The sequence below is a fragment of the Halichoerus grypus genome, chromosome 1, assembly GCF_964656455.1.
Source record: "Halichoerus grypus chromosome 1, mHalGry1.hap1.1, whole genome shotgun sequence".
Taxonomy (NCBI): Eukaryota; Metazoa; Chordata; class Mammalia; order Carnivora; family Phocidae; genus Halichoerus; species Halichoerus grypus.
The window spans coordinates 71,368,744-71,385,473 of NC_135712.1; the positions used below are offsets into that span (position 1 = coordinate 71,368,744).

General features: G+C 50.1%; 1 long non-coding RNA gene across 7 annotated transcripts in view; it reads right to left on the reverse strand.

The window, feature by feature from the left end:
* The window catches only part of LOC118528407 (uncharacterized), an 81,233-nt gene extending 65,125 nt beyond the window's left edge, over positions 1–16,108 (reverse strand). For 4 of the 7 annotated variants that reach the window (XR_013445897.1, XR_013445898.1, XR_013445896.1 and 1 more), the window contains exons 1-5: positions 14,785–16,108; positions 8,852–9,092; positions 5,182–5,221; positions 4,794–4,888; positions 3,681–3,905 (exon numbers count right to left, since the gene is read on the reverse strand). This is a non-coding gene — a long non-coding RNA (uncharacterized LOC118528407). Of the gene's footprint in view, positions 1–3,680; positions 3,906–4,793; positions 4,889–5,181; positions 5,222–7,991; positions 9,093–10,551; positions 12,054–14,784 lie in introns of those variants that run through there. The other 3 variants (XR_013445900.1, XR_013445887.1, XR_013445890.1) reach the window with 3 other exon arrangements.
* Between the last annotated feature and the right edge of the window lie 622 nt (positions 16,109–16,730).

Consider the following 16,730-nt stretch of genomic DNA (forward strand, 5'->3'; position numbering starts at 1 on the left):
ATGGCTCTAGGACAAGCAGAACATCCTAAGATTGTCACCAAAGTTCCATGGGGTTCAGAAGTGAGACTGAGTCTCTCGCTTTTATCCTTAAGGAAACTTCATAGGGGAGGGGAAGTCCCTTTGACATCGGTCTGGAGGGAACAAAGTGCAAGTTTCACAGTGGAAATGCATTCTGAAAAGAAGGAAGAGCTTGAGCAAAGGAGACTAGAAAGGACTGGATGTGTTAGTAATGTGGGGAACAGTGGGGGACATGACGAAAAAGCAAGTTGAGACAAGCAGCTCATTTTTCATGGGGACCCTTCAGTGAGGTTCCAGCCCTCGCCAGGCCCCGATTCCCCAAGGGACCTCTCCCTGGGTCTCTGGGCCTGTTTTCTCATCTATAAATAAGAGGGTTTTCTAAAGATATTAAGTGAGGCCTCACGTTCTATAAAGATGCTGCATTGCTAGGCTTCCACGTTGAGCTGCATGGTAAGATTTTATTTTAAGAATGGTTTTTGGGCTTTAAAAATGTTTAAAAGTCACTGCTCTCCATTATCAAGTTCCCTCCAACTGTACAATTCTATTTCTTTCTGCTGCAGGATTGAGCATCCCTCTGGTTTGTTATTCAAATGAAGCATGACTCATTTAGGATTTACCAGGTCCCTCCGAATTGTCTATGGCTGTATTAAGTCATTTGACCTGTTTCCAGTGGAAAATCCATTTTTATTTATATCCTTAGGAGAAAGAGCCTGGTGTGGCTAAAAGAGTCCTGAGAAGCAAGTCAGCAGATCTGGTTCTGTGCTGGAATAACAAATATCATTCATAAATAAGTACAAATAAAACAATGAAATTTTGTTGAATAAATGCTAACTGGGGACACCATCTTGAGCAAGTGCCCTTGCCTCTCTAACCTTGGCTTTTACCATCTCTAAAATCAAGACAACACCTGCCGGGTCTGCCTCAGGCCCTTTTGTGAGGCTCAAATGAGAGAATACACCTGAAAGCTCTTTACAAACTATAAGGCACTCCACATGTATAATGTACCAGGTGGTGCTGGGTGGGGGGCAGAGGTCGGGGCTTGAGAGAGCCATTCTCCTGGGTGACTGTGGAGGGGTGGTCTGATGCTGAGACCTCAGGAAGTGGCTGATATTCTGTCAAGCATTTCTCAACTTGATCATATTAAAAAAAAAAAAAAGCAAAAACTAAAAAAGAGAAGAAGAAATGCATGTGCTTCCCGCTTTAGATGTTTCACCTCACTCCACGTCCCAGCTAGCCTTCCAAGCCACAAGGTAACCAACACTAAGACTTGTCCTAAAAACCGGGGGAGGCCCACTACAAGGAGACATAACCAAGACAAACCCGCAGGGAAGACAGAAGCAGAAAGTCTTGTCTGGCTTCCAAATATACTTATTAAGTCTTTGCAATACTTGCGAGCTCAAGACGGGGCTTTAAAAATCATTGTTGTGTTCCTAATTAAAGCCGTATCATTGGGTCAATGAATAAATGGGCATGATTTCTCCTGCAGCTTAAGGAAGCACTGATTCTTCCATTGAACTTATTCACTGACAATTTGTCTATTTACCAAAATTTAACCAATGACATCTGTCCTTCTTGAGCCCAAGCCACCATCCCCACAGTCTCTTTGACCTGGCATTGTTGGAGCTATTTCTCAAATATGCCGGATTGAGACACCCGGAGATCACAGTCCCAGCTGGGCTGTCAAACAAGAATGCCAGAAGGGAGGCCTTTGCCCAAACACATTCTATGGCTCCCCATCTTGTGGAACCCACATGCCTTAGCCTGAAGGTCTCTCCAGTCTGGCCCCACCCTGGAGGACGTTGGTTCTACCGGCAGAAGCCCTCAGCTGGGGAGAGGAGACAGACCTCAATTCTTAGGTGTCTCTGCTCGTGAGAGCAAATGATCATGTTCCCTTTGCTCTCTGCGCCTCAGGGTCCCTGCTGGTCTGCTAAGGAAGTTGAACTGGTCCAGCTGTAAAGCTCCATTCATTTTCTGGGGACTAACCCTGGGGTAAGAGGAAAGTTGAGAGGACCGAGCAGTTCTGCTTTGAGCAGGTTCACACATTCTGAGTAACATTTCTTTGGGTGAAGGATTCTACTGCCAAAAAAAAATGCTTGAAAACCACTGGCCTTCCCCCGATTCCAAAGCTGCCTGGACACCCTCCCTGCCCCTGGGCCCACGAGAAGCTCTTCTACATTCTTGCTACAGTGACCTTACCCAAGACGCTCATCCCAACGTGCCATGCTTGGGCTCATCTGCAGAAGACAACACCCCTAGCACGGTCCTGAGGTTGAGCGCTGCCTAGAAGAGGGTCACTCCCAACTCTGGGTCCTCCCCACCCCAAAGTGGGGGCAGTGCAAGGGGCAGAGGTGAGGTAGCTTCCAGGGCTGGCGGAAAGTGGGGCAAGTCTGATCCAGACTGGCTCAGCTCCCTCCCTTAGTATCTTCCCACTCCCTGCTCCCACTCCCCTTGCCCAGCCTGGGGTGAAGCTGTTGCTGCCCTATTAATAGGATCTGCTGCTCTACTCCGTTTCCTCAGGGACTTGCTCTGTTGTTCCGGCTGCCTCTCTTCCTCTCTGTTCTGAGCCTACCTCTTCGTCCTCTGAAGAGCCCAACCCTGCCTCTAATTTGTCTCTGTCCCCTGACAGTGGGTGAGCTTCAGCAGGTCCCTTCTGCTCTCTGGACTTCTGTTTCTGATGTCCTGCCTCATTGGATTTTCCAGAATTCTGGAATTCCAGAATTCCATCCCTTTGCACAGATGCCTTGTTAGGCTCCATCCTGCCTGTGCCCTGGAGGTACTCTGGGACCCTCATTCTTGGCTCTCAGGCTCCAGCCCTGGGTCCTCCATTGCCACAGACACCAGCCTAATTTGATGCCTCAGGCCTCCTCCTAGCAAGGGAGTTGGTAGAAAGCAGGCTTGGTCTTCTGACGTTGTTCACATCATAGACTGGGGGCCTCCGCCTGGGCCCTGCTGTGGAATAGCAGATGCCTTGGGGTCTGGTATCAGTGACTCTTGTGGGTGATAGAGAGCCAGCCTTACCTGCTGAGGGCACTGATTAGAGTGGGCAGTGCTGAGAGGGGGATGAGCAGCTCTCCTAGTGGCCAGCATGCCTCAAGAGAGAGGCCTACAGGGAGGCCCAGGTACCTGTGTGACCTTGGGCAAGTCCTCTTTCCCTCCACCCATCTTCCCTTACTTTCTCCTTGTCACAAATATTTATTGAGCATTTTCTAATGACCAAACGCTCTGCTAGGCTTTGAGGCTTCAAAAACATAGTCCTGACCCTAGAGAACCTCATAATCTAATTGTGGAAGCAGAAACGTGAACCAATAACTGTGCTTGTGACTCAGTTTCCTCATCTGCAAATGAAGGAGTTCTGGCCCCGATACTCTGTGATCCTCTCAATTCAAACACTACTCTGGGGGATGCCTGGGTGGCTCAGCTGGCTGGGCATCCAACTCTAGATTTCGGCTCAGGTCATGATCTCAGGGGCTTGGGATTGAGCCCAGCATTGGGCTCTGTGCTGGACTCTGCTTAAGATTCTCTCTCTCCCTCTCTCTCTCTGCCCCTCTCCCGCCATGCTCACATGCATGCACTCTCTCTCTCAAAATAATAACAACAATAATAATAATAAAATAAACCACTACTCTATGGTGCTCTTATCACAGTAGACTGTCTGTACTCACCAGGTTGGAGAAGTGGTAGATGTCTTCCCAATCCAACAGAGGGTCTTCAGCTTGGGGTGAGAACCACTGGAATAACCATCTCCTTCGGGAAACCAATGTCTTCTTACCAGTTCTATACTAATGCATCAGTCTCGGTCACTTGTCTTTTCTTTTTTCTTACACTTGTGTCTTCTTGCTATCTTCTAGAATTTGGTTTTCAAGGTCCTTGCCTTACATTTGCATCATCTGCAGAGGAAGGGCCAGATATTGCATTAACCAGTCCCAGCTCCCATGAGCCAATTCCCTGGCCGAGGAGGGACAGACCTTTCAGGTACCCAGAAACGCGGGGGCTGACAGCGCACTTTGCACTGCATTGTTCCACTGGAGGATCAGGCCAGAGATGGGGACGTGACCAGGCAAACTTAAGGGGTAGTTGTGGAGTTACTGCGAGTCCTGTGATGAAAAATGGATTTACAGACTTCCACCTCTAAATGTGCACTGTGGCTGCTGCCCGTTCAGTCCAAGCGGGAGCCATTCTAGCTGCTTCCCTGGGAGCTTCCGAAGATGAGAGGGCACATGGAAGCTAGAGGGAAAGAACAGTCTATCCCGCACACCAGCTGAGTGTCAGCCCTGGACACAAGGAGTTAAGGAAACCTCCACAAGAAGCTTTCGGGGTGTCATTGCTGCCCCTGACAGGCGGATATCAAAGCATCCAGCTGGACCAACAGAATATCTCAGACTGTATTTGTCTGGCTTTACCTTTAACTTTGGAAGTAACACTCATCCTCAACGGTGCTATTATTTTTGAAGGACAGCTTTGGAATAGGCCTAGGATGGTATCTTGCAGGTTCTTCCTGAAATTTCTGGATGAACCCCGAGGCGAATGATGAAGGCTGCACTGACTGAGACACCCTGAGCAGCTGCATGGGTCACCACTGCTGTGAGCGTGACTCACGGGGGAAGCCCAGGCCTGCCCGGAGGCGGGAAGGCTCGCATTTAGGGACTAAGGGGCCCTGTGCCGTGACAGACAGAAGCAGGTGGGGTGAGGACCACAGGGGCGATATGCCATTCTGGGGCGGACCTGGACAGTGCCAAAGGCAGACAAAACTGCCAGGAGGAGAGCTGTTCTCTCACCTGGCGGGCTAGCAAATTCTTTTCTTTCGCCGTTTTCTTAAAAAGAACCCTCTTCTGAATTGTCTGTGGTTTTAGTTCAGCTCTAGCCAAGCTTTCTTTGAAAAATAGGACACATTACATAGTTATTGAATTATCAAGCTTTGTCAACATCAACATCATCATTATCAAAATATGATCCAGGTGTTCAGCTGAGCAGATCCTTGCACAAAGTGATTTACATGAATAAACACCCTTCCTTCTCATCTTTGGGAATTTAGCTAAGAAGCAAAAAAACAAAAATTGGTGTGGATGGAAATGTAAAAAGGCAGACATGCACCACGTGCATAAAATCTGAGAATAGAACATCATGAAGGACTAAAAGGGGAGGGTGCTTGACCCTCAGTCTTACCAGTGTCCAGCTGAAGCACGCTGACGGCTGTCCGATTGGGCTGGGAGGGAGAGAAGAGTTGATTTGAAGGGTCATTTCAAACCTTTGAGTCAATGACCAGACTCAGAGCCCTTGAGGACAGAGATCATGTCCTGTTTATGTTTGAGTCCTCATTATCAGATATAGAGCTCAGCACTTTGCTGTAGTTTGATTATAAGAGCTATTATTTTATTGTTGTTATAATCTCTGTTATGAATATCCCGGTATCACCTACTAACTATCCCAGAAGCTGAGGCTGTCATAATGAGGGTCGATGCTCACAGACAGCTTCAACCTGTTCAATTTTGTGGGAAGTACCCCGTATCACTGTTCTGGAAGCTCTTTTCCCCAGAATTCTGTAAGCTGGACCCACTAGTTATGAACCCCATTTATGAAGAGATAACAGTTGCCAATACAATGAAATAGATGTCACGGGAAAATGAAATTTAGTGTTCTGGTCAAATAATTAAACATATATGCAGGGCAGAATGGGTTTTATATCCCTCTAACCCTTACTCTATTCAGGCTGCTCTATCAAAGTACCACAGCCCGGGTGGCTTACAAACAGCAGAAATTTATTGCTCACATTCCAGAGGCTGAAAGTCCCAGATCATGGTGCTAGCATGGTCTGGCGATCCACACATGGTGGAAGGGGCAAGGGAGCTCGGGTGGGATCTCTCTTCTAAGAGCACTAATCCCATACGTGAAGACCCTACCCTCAGGGATTGAATCACCTGTCGAAGCTCCACCTACTAATACATACCCTTTGGGGGTTAGGATTTCAACATATGAATCTGGGGGGGCCACAAATGTTCAGATGATAACAAACCCTCACCTCACTCTCCTGCCTTTTCCTGGGGCCTGACAAACCAAAGCTAGGCCAACTCAAGGGGGAGAAAGAGCAGAGATCCATAAGCACATCAATACACAGGATATACCAAGGAGGCCAGCTTGGCCAAGAGCAAGCTCAGCTCACCTTACAGAACCCATGGCCTGTTTCTCCAGCCCAGGCAGAGCAGAACCCAAGGTGACCAAATGCTGCCCTATCTTAGAGGCTGAGGATGGAGGTGGGACCTGGGAGTGGGAGCAGTGGGGTAAGACAGTCAGAAGGAGCAGGATTTGGGGAAGGGGTGCTGAAGGCCAAGTGGGAGGAACCCCCAGTCTACCTTGGTCTAGCTCCAAAGACCAAGGGCCGAGGAGGGCCCAGGGACTATCCCCAGGAGTAAAAGAGCCACTTCTGAGCCCCAACCTCACAGCTTCTGACTGGTTTAGAAGAGACAACTCACACTTGAAGGGCTGTTTTGGACATTCTTTGGATCCATGCTACATGGATAGGCTAAGAGTAAAACTCTAAAACTGAAAACTGCTCTTCCCTTCCACTCTTCAGGGAAAAGCTCCAGTTTTGTTTTGTTTTGTTTTTTAAGATTTTATTTATTTATTTGAGAGAGAGAGAGAGTAAGTAGAGGGAGAGGGAGAGAGAATCAAGCAGACTCTGTGCTGAGCGCAGAGCCTGATGCAGGGCTTGATCCCACAACCCTGAGATCATGACCTGAACCGAAATCAAGAGTCAGACACTTAACCGACTGAGCCACCCAGGGGCCCCTCTAGGTTTGTTTTATATGCATTTTCCCTTAGTTCTCATACAATAAAAGGAATCATATTGTCATCAGTTTTCTAAAGGCAGTACCCAACTTCCTCTAATTTTCCTGTGTCTGATGGGGGCCAGCCAGTCTCAGGGACCTCACCACACAAGCAGGTAGAACTCTCCAAATGGACATTTATGAAGCCCTGGGTGCTGGCTGGGCAGGGCAGCTCAAAGAAATGCAAAGCATCCCAGGCATCAGGCCGGAATTTACTCCCACCCTCTCCTCTGCCCACAGAACAGCACCTCCAGGTCTCAGCCTCCTCTACTTGGAGCTGAAGGCACCCTGAGACCTCTCATGGAGATTTACCCTGTTGGCCCAAGTGGAAAGAGGGGGAAGAGGCCCAGGTCCGAGGGAATGCCTACTGAGTCATCATGCAGAAGGAAAGAGCAGAATTTGAATAGCTGCTTCTGCTGGAAAGGTCCAGGGAAAAGGCGTTTCCAGACCCGTGAGTTAGGTGGACAAGCAAGCAAGAGGAGGGCCCACGCAGTGGGGATAAGATTCCTGGAAAGTGGGCTGACTCGAGGGCTGGCTGGAGGGGCCGGGCCGGGGGTGCTCTCCCTTTAGTATAGCCTGACACCCTCAGCGGAGGCAGGATAAGAAGGAGGAATGAGAATGGGGATGAAGGATTAAAATAGGTTTCGGTGGGGGCGGGGGGGGGGGTGCGTTCTAGCCTGAGGAGAGGAAACACATGAGAAAAAACACATATACCCTGAGGGACAGCCTAGCATATTCCAAGAAGAGGAGGCTTGGGGGCGAGGAAGCTTAGGACAAGCAGTTCTTTTGCAAACCTGGAACGGAGCGGGGAAAGGGCACCTACAGGGTATCCACTGGGCTAGCGAATGGCACGCCACCAAGTGTGGTCACAGCCAACACGCCCCAAAATAGGACCACAGGCTGGACAGCAATGTCGCTGTCGCGCCCCACCTATTTTACGGATGAGAACACTGAGATCCGTGCCCGCTCTCGCCTGCGGGGCTGCACCTCAGAGCAAGGGCAGGAGCCGACGGCTTGCCCACGAGGCCACTGAGGGCTTCACGGTGAGCGTTTTTACTTCAATGCCACACATTTGTTGTAATACGCCTTTAAAAATATAACTAAAACCATCAAACCTGTGGTTTCAGGGATACTGTTGCTTAAGAGGATGCGATGTTTCAAAAGTGAGTTTATTTAAAGTTCATTTAAACGAAGTATCAAATAAATAATACTACACATGGCACTGGGTTTTGCTTTCTGTAAAAAGAAAAAAGCAAAGGTGGGAAACCAAGTACTGATGATGAGGAGGATGAGGATGACCAGGATAGCTATTCATTTTATAACGCTCACTATGTTCATACATGAAGTCATTTATTCTCGAGACGGCTCCCTGGGGCTGGCATAGTTATTCTGGTTTTCCACGGGGGACTGGGAGAGACCCTGAAAGGCCCCCTGGGGTCAGGATCGGACTGCCTCTGGGGTCTGAGACCGCAGAACTGAGCTCAGCACAGAGGGACTGGCTGGGGCCTCTGTGTGTGGGGGGGGGGGTGAGATCGCCTGCGGGGGTGGGGGGTGGGGTCACATGTCCGCCCCGCTTCGGATGCAGAACTTTAGGAGACTGAATTTCACAGCAGCCTGCCCTCCTGATGCAAATGAGGACAAACCAGTGACAACACACAGCGAGCCGAGCCGATTTCATTAGCAGCTCCAGGGCGGCCTGTTTTTTGCATCGATTTCACTACCAGCTCCAGGGCGGCCTGTTTTTTGCATCGATTTCACTACCAGCTCCAGGGCGGCCTGTTTTTTGCATCGAGCAGTGATTACGTTGCAGTTCACATGAGGGCCTCGGGCAAAATCCCTGCTAACTCAATTTCAGGTTGGCCTTCCTGCCTGCCTGCTAAACTCTTCCAGATGATTCTGGCGCTGGATTTGCGAGGCTTTACCAGACAGGTTGTCTCTGCGTTAGATGAGAGGAGGGACATCTGGAAAATGGCTGGAGAGAGGAAAGGAGAGCTCTGAGTTCAAAGGCTCACCTTGGCGGGGACCGGGACGGGGAGAGAAAATCAGAGGCTAATAGGTCCTAGGATCCCTTGGCTGAGAGCATCAAAGACAGTTGTGCTTCTTACTTTTAACACGGTTCGTTAAAAATCTTCCAGGACATCCTCCAGGTCAGCCTGTTTAAGAGCAGGAGCGTTGGAATCTCAGATTCAGCTCTCATTAGCCAGATGGCCTTGTCTCTGGCCATTTAACCTCTCTGGGCCTTAGTTTCTGCATCTGCAGGGTGGGAATAAAAAAAAATGGGGAAGATTCAGTGCGATCATGTTAGCACAGTATAGGAGGGGTGTTAAGTGCTCAGTCAGGGTACTTGTTACTGTTACAATCCTCCAGAATGGGGTGAAGGTTTACACCTCTCTGAGGAGACTTAGCTCACATTTTAAGTCTGGGCTGAGCTACCCACAGCCAAGTAAAATTTTAGAAATCCTTGTTTTGATGTAGTTCATGTCCCAAGATAATAATAATTTAAAAAGAGGCACGTGGGTAAGTACAGATTTAGTAGAACATTTTAGCCAAAGTTAAGAAATCAAAGTGGCTGGGAAAGGGGTCCAAAGCTGAATTCATGATCTCTCACTCAAAACCTACTGTTCCTTCAGTGTTCCCTACCTCAGGAAATACACCTCTCACTGCTGGGGCTTTGGCGTGGAGCGACTCCACTGTCAGGGCAGAACCATGGTTTGAGGCTGGCTGAACTGGTTATGTCAGCCTGAACTGAACGTGCGTCCCAGAATTCGGGCTTCTACCTCCGGGGCAGAGCCGGCCCCACGAAGCTCACTGCAGGGCTCAGAGAACACACTGAATCACACCTGTCTGTGGCAGGTAGAAGTGACCAGAAAACCCAGAAGGCTCCGAGTCACACTAGCCCAGTCCCTCCTCCCTAATATAGAAGGAGGAGCCATCAAGACGAAGCCCAGGAGCGTTACTCTAATAGAAGTCCCTCCACATGGAAACATGAGTAGAGAACAAGTGTTCCCCTAACACCATCCACCTGGCTGCATTAGTCACAAGCCTTGAATCTGTTCGCTTTATTCCATTCCATAGCCACCATTCAGTAGGCCAGGACATGATTATTTCTCACCTGGATCCTCACAAGCCCCCTTATCCACCTTTGCCCTCTCCAATCTGTTCTCCACTCTGCTGGCCCCAACTCCTCCTTACATTTTTTTTTTAAACCATTCCTTATTGCTCTTTGTAAAAACTAAAATCCATGATGTGAGTCCAATGTTCTGCTGGTCTGGCCCATGCCTACCTCTCCAGTCTCGGGGGGCATGACTTGCCCCCTTGCAGTAGGAGCTCCAACCACCCTGCTTCCTTTAACTTCTGGGAGGAGATAAGTTTCATTCTGCCTCAGAATCCTTGCCCATGCTGTTCCCTCTACGTAGAATGCCCTTCGTTCCTCCCTTCCCCCTTCCTTTCCCTTCCTCTGGCTAGCTCTTGCTCATCCTTTACATCTTAACTCAAATGTCACCTTACCATGGAAGCATCCCAGACCAGAGCAGGTCCCCTACTAACATATTCAAGGTTTTGGTGAGCTTTCCCTTCCTAGCATTTATCCCAGTCGGTAATAAGATATTGTATGATTCTTTGATTAATGCCTGTGTCCTGCACTATAAGCTCCACGAAGACAGGGTTGTCCTATTCCTCAGCACCCAGCACGGTCATTGGCACATATAGTTACCTGGTAAACATCACTGATTGGCTGGATGAGGGAGAAGAGTGATTGGAGAAAAAGGTACGATCCTAGCAGATGGTTTTGGAGATCAGATGCCCTTCCTCTGGGACAGTGGGGCAGACCAAGGAGACATGGGATAGGGTGTTTGTGCATGAGTGTTTGGGCAGGCGGACAAGGGTTGATCTGGAATGAGAGGCCAGAAGCTAGCAGCTCCAATAGTTGAGTGTGGAAAACATGACAATAGCATCATAATGAATAAATAAGGTAGAGCGAAGGAGATGATTCCTGGTAGGACCCTTCTCAGATGGGATGCACATGGGATTCTGAAACTTCACTAGAAGAATAGGAAATGCAATTATTGGCACCAGCCACAGCAAAAATCACCAACGTTTCTTTGGGTGTAGAGTCTTTCCGGCTGCTCCGTCTACAGGTGAGTAGAGAATTTGTCATTTTGTGGGGTGCACAGCATCTAAATCCCCTCTTTGGTTTTGGGGAATCCCCATAGGATGAGTCTTTATGGGAGGCAGCCAGATTTGTTTCTACCTGTTTTCCAAGTCTGGCTCTCTAGCCTTGCTAGTGAGTCTCAATGCTTCCCACTATCCTTAAATAAATTCCCTCTCAGCTTAAGTCAGCTGGGATTGGTTTCTGTTGTTTTCAGCCAAGAACCATAACTGGTATAGCCTGGGGCCAGCAGGGCAATAACATCTAGCCTCTCCATGAAACCATGCATGCAGATGCCAAGCATGCAGACACTCCAGCAGTGGGCGGGCTGGCAGTGAGAGGCTCCTCAGGAACAGGGAGGGAAGGTGGCCATTTTGGGCCAGACAGAGCCCTTGGATGGAATCAGAATTCCCGTAAATCTGTGGGTAAAGGCCACATCACAGAACTCATCCTGTTGTTGGGATATGCCCATGGGGTAGGTCATCTAATACATCCCAGGCTGGTGGCCTGGGAAACACCTGATAGGTGCAGGTCCAGAGAACCCACAGCTGGCTCATGGCCTCATGGGAATGCAAAGTCCTGCCTCTCCTGGGCCTTCTCGTATTTGTTGTATTTTTCCTGAAGAGGCTGTACTCTGGTAATCTGTTCAAGATACTTTCCACTTCTAGGACACTGAGTCCACTATAAAGAATAAAACATGGAAGGAAATAAGCAGAGGGTCAAAGTGCACTTACCACACTTCCTGATGCCTCAAATAATAGGATGTCAGAGACCTCCTATAATACGGACCATCTAGTCTTGTGGTCTCAGACGTCAGTGGGCCTCACAATCACCCAGGGAACTAGTTAACACTGTGGATTCCCACAGATTTCTCCATTCCTACAGCTGATACACTAGGTCTAGGGTAAAACCCCAAGATCTGGGTTTTGGACAAACTTTCCCAGGTGATCCTAATATGAATTGTTTGAGAATAGTGATTCCAGTCTTTCATCCCATCTTACAGGGGAAAAAACTGAGACTGAAAAAGAAAAACCCTCCTGACCAAGGCCCCCAGAGAGTCAGCTGTTGAGCCAGACCCCACACCCAGGCCTCCTGACTCCCACTCCCCTAGGCTGGTGGGGACTAGGACAGGGCATGGAAAGTGCCTATTTCCAAAGCCAGTTACAAGATTTTTGACCCCTAACAAGGCCCTCCCTTTTCTGACTGTAAGAGGTGCAGCTTGTCATGGGCAAGTGCTGGAAATAAAGATCGATCTGCTCTAGTCTCTGCCAGAGAGGCTACGGTGGTCTTAGCCGAGTAGGAAGCCCCACAGGCAAACCCAGGAATTGCCACAGCAAGGCCGTCAGCCTGACACAGCAGCAGCCCAGGTTCTAGTTCTGGGTCTTCCAATGCTACGCGTGAGCTTAGGTAAGTCACTCCCCTCCTGAGTCTCTGTTTTGTCCAGTTCATGAAATGGGGATAAATGTGCTCTCTGCTGTCCACCCTGCCTGCCTCCCTGGCCTCTGGTGTGAATGCGCTTTGTAAGCTCCCATGTGCTGCCCAAGCAGGAGGGATTACAGACTCTGGAGATGTGACTAGAATCCTGATTTCCACTCAGGGTCCCTTGAGGACGTGCTGGGCTCATCTTAGAAACAGCAGAGGAAGCTAAGAAGCTGCCAGCAATGCTCAAGGGAAGATTCTCAGAGCCTTGTGGGCTGGCTGGCAAGGAGGTCCCTTCTGCTCACACAGCACTCCTGTGTCGGGGAACCTGCCATGGATGAGGACCCCTCTCACTGCCAGGTGCATGTGTGGGGGTGGGGATCACCAGATCAGGGTCTTCCTATCTCTGGTCTGGTTCTGCCGGAAACCTTGTCCATCTCTCAAAGTGTCCTGGCTCAGGAGCCCTAGGAAGTGTTCGGAGGACCCCGGGGGACCAAGAGAAGTCACACCCCACCCTTTCGGGCCACAGCCTGTTAGAGCAGGTTCAAGAGGGTGGATTCGCTCAGACCGTATCTTTCCATCTTGCCGCATCACACTTCTCAGAGCCATTTCCCCAGCCGGCAGGAGTCCTGGCTCACCTGAAGTTATCAGAACGCCAGCATTCTGACACCATTCTGCTCAAAATTTGCTTTTTCACCTTGCTCAATCCCCTCCTCTTTGACCCTGTTTTCTCATCTGTAAAATGGGGGAACTAATTCCTGTCCCTCCCTCCGTTAGAGGTTTGCTGTGTCAAATGAGAGCAGAGTGTGGGAAGGCTTCGTTGTCGTTACCTTGTAGGAAAAGACAGAGGCCTGGAAAGGGAGGGAGAGGAGGTGGGCACAGAAATGACCTGCAACTCCAGGAAGCAGGAGAGCTCTGCAGAAGGACTGAATTCCTGTCTCTCCGTGGGGCTACCCTGGGTCAGCAAGTCCTTTGTTGTATGATGCTCTTCATCCCCTCATTTTTCTCATCTCAATATTTATAGTGCATTTAACCAAATTATCACAATCATTACCTGATCCTCAAAGTGCGTCTTCACGTTAGTAATACTTTACATCCTAAGAAGCCCCATCTAGCAGCCCCAGGTCATGAAAACTGGCATAGCTGCGTCTGACGAGCCAGTCCAACTTAGTGCACAGACATGACCAGCCGTCCAGTTCACTTGGCATTTTTGTGCCTCATTCCCCAATAAGAAATTTCTATCGCATGACTATCAAGCACAAAGCATTCACTATCACATGCCAGACCCAGGGACCTCACAGTGATTAAGGCTAAGAGAAGTCTCCAGTCAGAAACCTAAGCAGACAATTCCTTGACGCAGGTATGAGGTCATCTAGGTCGGTGGTTTTCAAGCCCCCCACCCCTTTTTTTAAAGCAGAATACTTTCTTCACAAGATCTTAAAGCAAACCCCTCATCAGCTACTTCTGAAGAATCGCTGAGACTCGAGGAAGCACCACTGATTTATTGCGCAGCTGTGGAAAATGAAGTTCTCGGCACACAACAAACTAGTGGGGAAAACAAACCAACCTAATAAACTGGTGCGGGAGTCGCGTTCTTGAGCTCACAATAGATAACGGGCTGGACCCAAAAATCAAAGGTACAAGCAAGGGTTTACTTAGTTTACAGTTCAAGCTATGGGTAGATACAACACCGACAAACAGCAATTACGCTACCCTACCGGGACAGTGGGGAGGCCCTGCTTATATAGAGAAAGTTCCAGCTCAGGTTCCCATTTGGGTCCAATATACTAATGAGGGAAAGGGAGGGGGAAAAAATGCCTCATCCTGATTAGTTCGAAGAGCCGCCGCGTCCTGATTGGTCGATATCGGAGGCAACTCTCGCAGCTCATTGGTGTTTTTTGGAGCCGGGGTGCTCTGGTTTAAGTCTGGCTTGTATACGGGCCATATCCTGGCCGCATCCTGGTTCTGCTCTGTTAAGACTAGTGGTTTAAATGTTTAAAGATAACAGCCAAAGGCACCTGGGTGGCTCAGTTGACTAAGTGGCCAGCTCCACGCTGGGTATGGAGCCTACTTATTAAAAAAAAAAAAAGATAACAGCCAACAGAAAGTGCCCTAGGTGCACAATGTTTTTCATTTGGGGCTTGGTCCCATGGCCCCTAACTGTCTCAAAACCACCTTCAGCTCAGGTCTCTAACCCGCAGCGCAGGTGTCTCCAGCTCAGTGTGGCATCAAAGAGAAACAGAAAGTTTCCTTCATCCCAAGGCCATTTACACAGCCTGAGGAAGGAGGCTCATAAAGGGGGTATGGCTTGTAAACGGAGGAGGGGATGTATTGACACAGCTATAATAAACAAATCTGGCTGGGAAGCGAGGGACTCACCATCTCCTCTGAAAACAAGAATGTTTGGCAGGACGTTTCTGAGGCCCTGAGCCCCTTGCTGAAATAAAGCAGAAGCAGGCCTGGCAAGAATGGACAACTGGAAATCCCTTCCAGCTGCCCTGGCTCAGCCTTCTCCATGGTTCCCTGGAGCACGGGCAGCCAGGCGTTGCCAGGGGCCAGCCTGAGACTGACCCACCTGCAGGAAGGCCCCTGGTGTCTCCTACCAACGGTCCACAGGGCACTTGCATGAGCCATGAGCCGGAGAGTGACTTTTTGGTGGGCCTTTGCGGTTGGCTTCCTGCCAAGGGGAGCTGACAGCCTGGGGGTGGGGAGTGAGCAGAGTCAGACGCGCAAATCACCCCACCGTGTTAATATGGCAAAGGGGCTTGAAGGGAGGTGCACTCCACACAGGGGAGGGAAGGGCCGACAAGGACTGAAGGCCAGGCTCACGGCTCTGTCGCTAAGAGGTTGGCGAGACTTGACCCAGGTCCCACCGTCATGAACCGAGCGGGGGCAGGGCGCGGCCTCCGATGTGTCTGACTCCCAGCGGCCCAGCTGCTCAGCCAGGAGCTGGGGAGGATCGCGACTGCGAAGCTTCAGGGGGGCACGCGTGGAGCCCGGCCGGGCGGCTGGCCCGCGGGCCGCACCGCCTTCGGCGCCCGGCGAGTCCCGAGTCCCGAGTGCCGGGAGTGGCGCTGAGGACGCGGCGGGGGAGCGGCGCCCCGGGTGGCAGGAATGCGCCCCGGGGCCGGCGCGACGCCGGGGAGGGGGCGGGGCAGCGGCGCCTGCCCGGGACGAGCGGCTGCCGAGGGTCTGTCCGAAGGACGTCGCTGCCTGCGTTCCGCCGCTCCCGGGAGGAGGTGCTGCGAGTAGTTTGAAGCGGAGTTGCTTTCTGCAAGGAGCCGAGGTCAAGCAAGAAGCCCGGGGCCCCCAGTTCTCACCCGGAAAATAGGCCATTTGGTGGGGGGTGGGGGGGTTCATCATCGTGCAGGCGGACGGACTCCCAGGCAAGTTCCGATCAAGCCCTTAGTCCCAGGCCGAGCAGGGATGGCAGGGCCCCACGTGCTCTGTTCAGGGCCTTCCAAACCCCAGAGACCCCCGTCACCAGAGACTCTCAGGATGTTCCAACTGGAGAGCCCTTAGAGAGTTTGGTGGCTTTCACACTGTTCTAGAGCTCAGGGGAGGCCAAGGGGTGAGAGTTTAGCCCCACCCCCATTCTACCCAAGACCCCCACTTTCTCCTTGACTGCATGAGATGTCATTTAAACCAGAGACTGTTACTGAGTTCCTCTTTCAAGTCGATTGTTCACATTTTCACTTTGTTGTGCTGACCTTGGGCAACTGGAAACCCTCTGTGTCCCAGGTTCTTCACCTGTAACATGAGAATAGTAATATGCCTCCTTCGTGGGGCTGTTATGCGGATTAAGTGAATTAATGCATATAAATGCACTTAGAACATGTTGTGCCTGAGTCACAGTAAAAAAAAAAAAAGTGGTAAGATTGTTTTTGTTATCGTTAAGATTGTTGTTTTTGTTATCGTTACTATTATTTTAAGATGAGGAGAGTGAGGCCCAGAGAGGAGAGGGACTTGCCCAGGTGACAAAGGAACTTGGTAGTAGAGTGGGGGGTAGTATCAAGGTTTCCTGTCTAGATGAGTCCTTTATGTCTTAGGCATTTTGTGGTTGATGCTCCCTGGAAATATTAGCAGGTAAACAAAAGCCCACCTGGAAGAGACCATGCTGTATAAGGGGCCCTCTGGTACAACCTCCATGAACCTCAGGAAATGGAGCTGGGGGAGGGAGTTTGGAGAGAAAGAGAGAGAAGAGAGGAGGAAGGAGAGGGAAAGGAAGGTGGGGAGAGTAGGAAGAGGTGGAGAAAGAGAGGTCTTGAGCCCTCTTAGCTCAGCCATTCAACAGGAGATGGTGTCTTCATCAGCTTGGGCTGTTG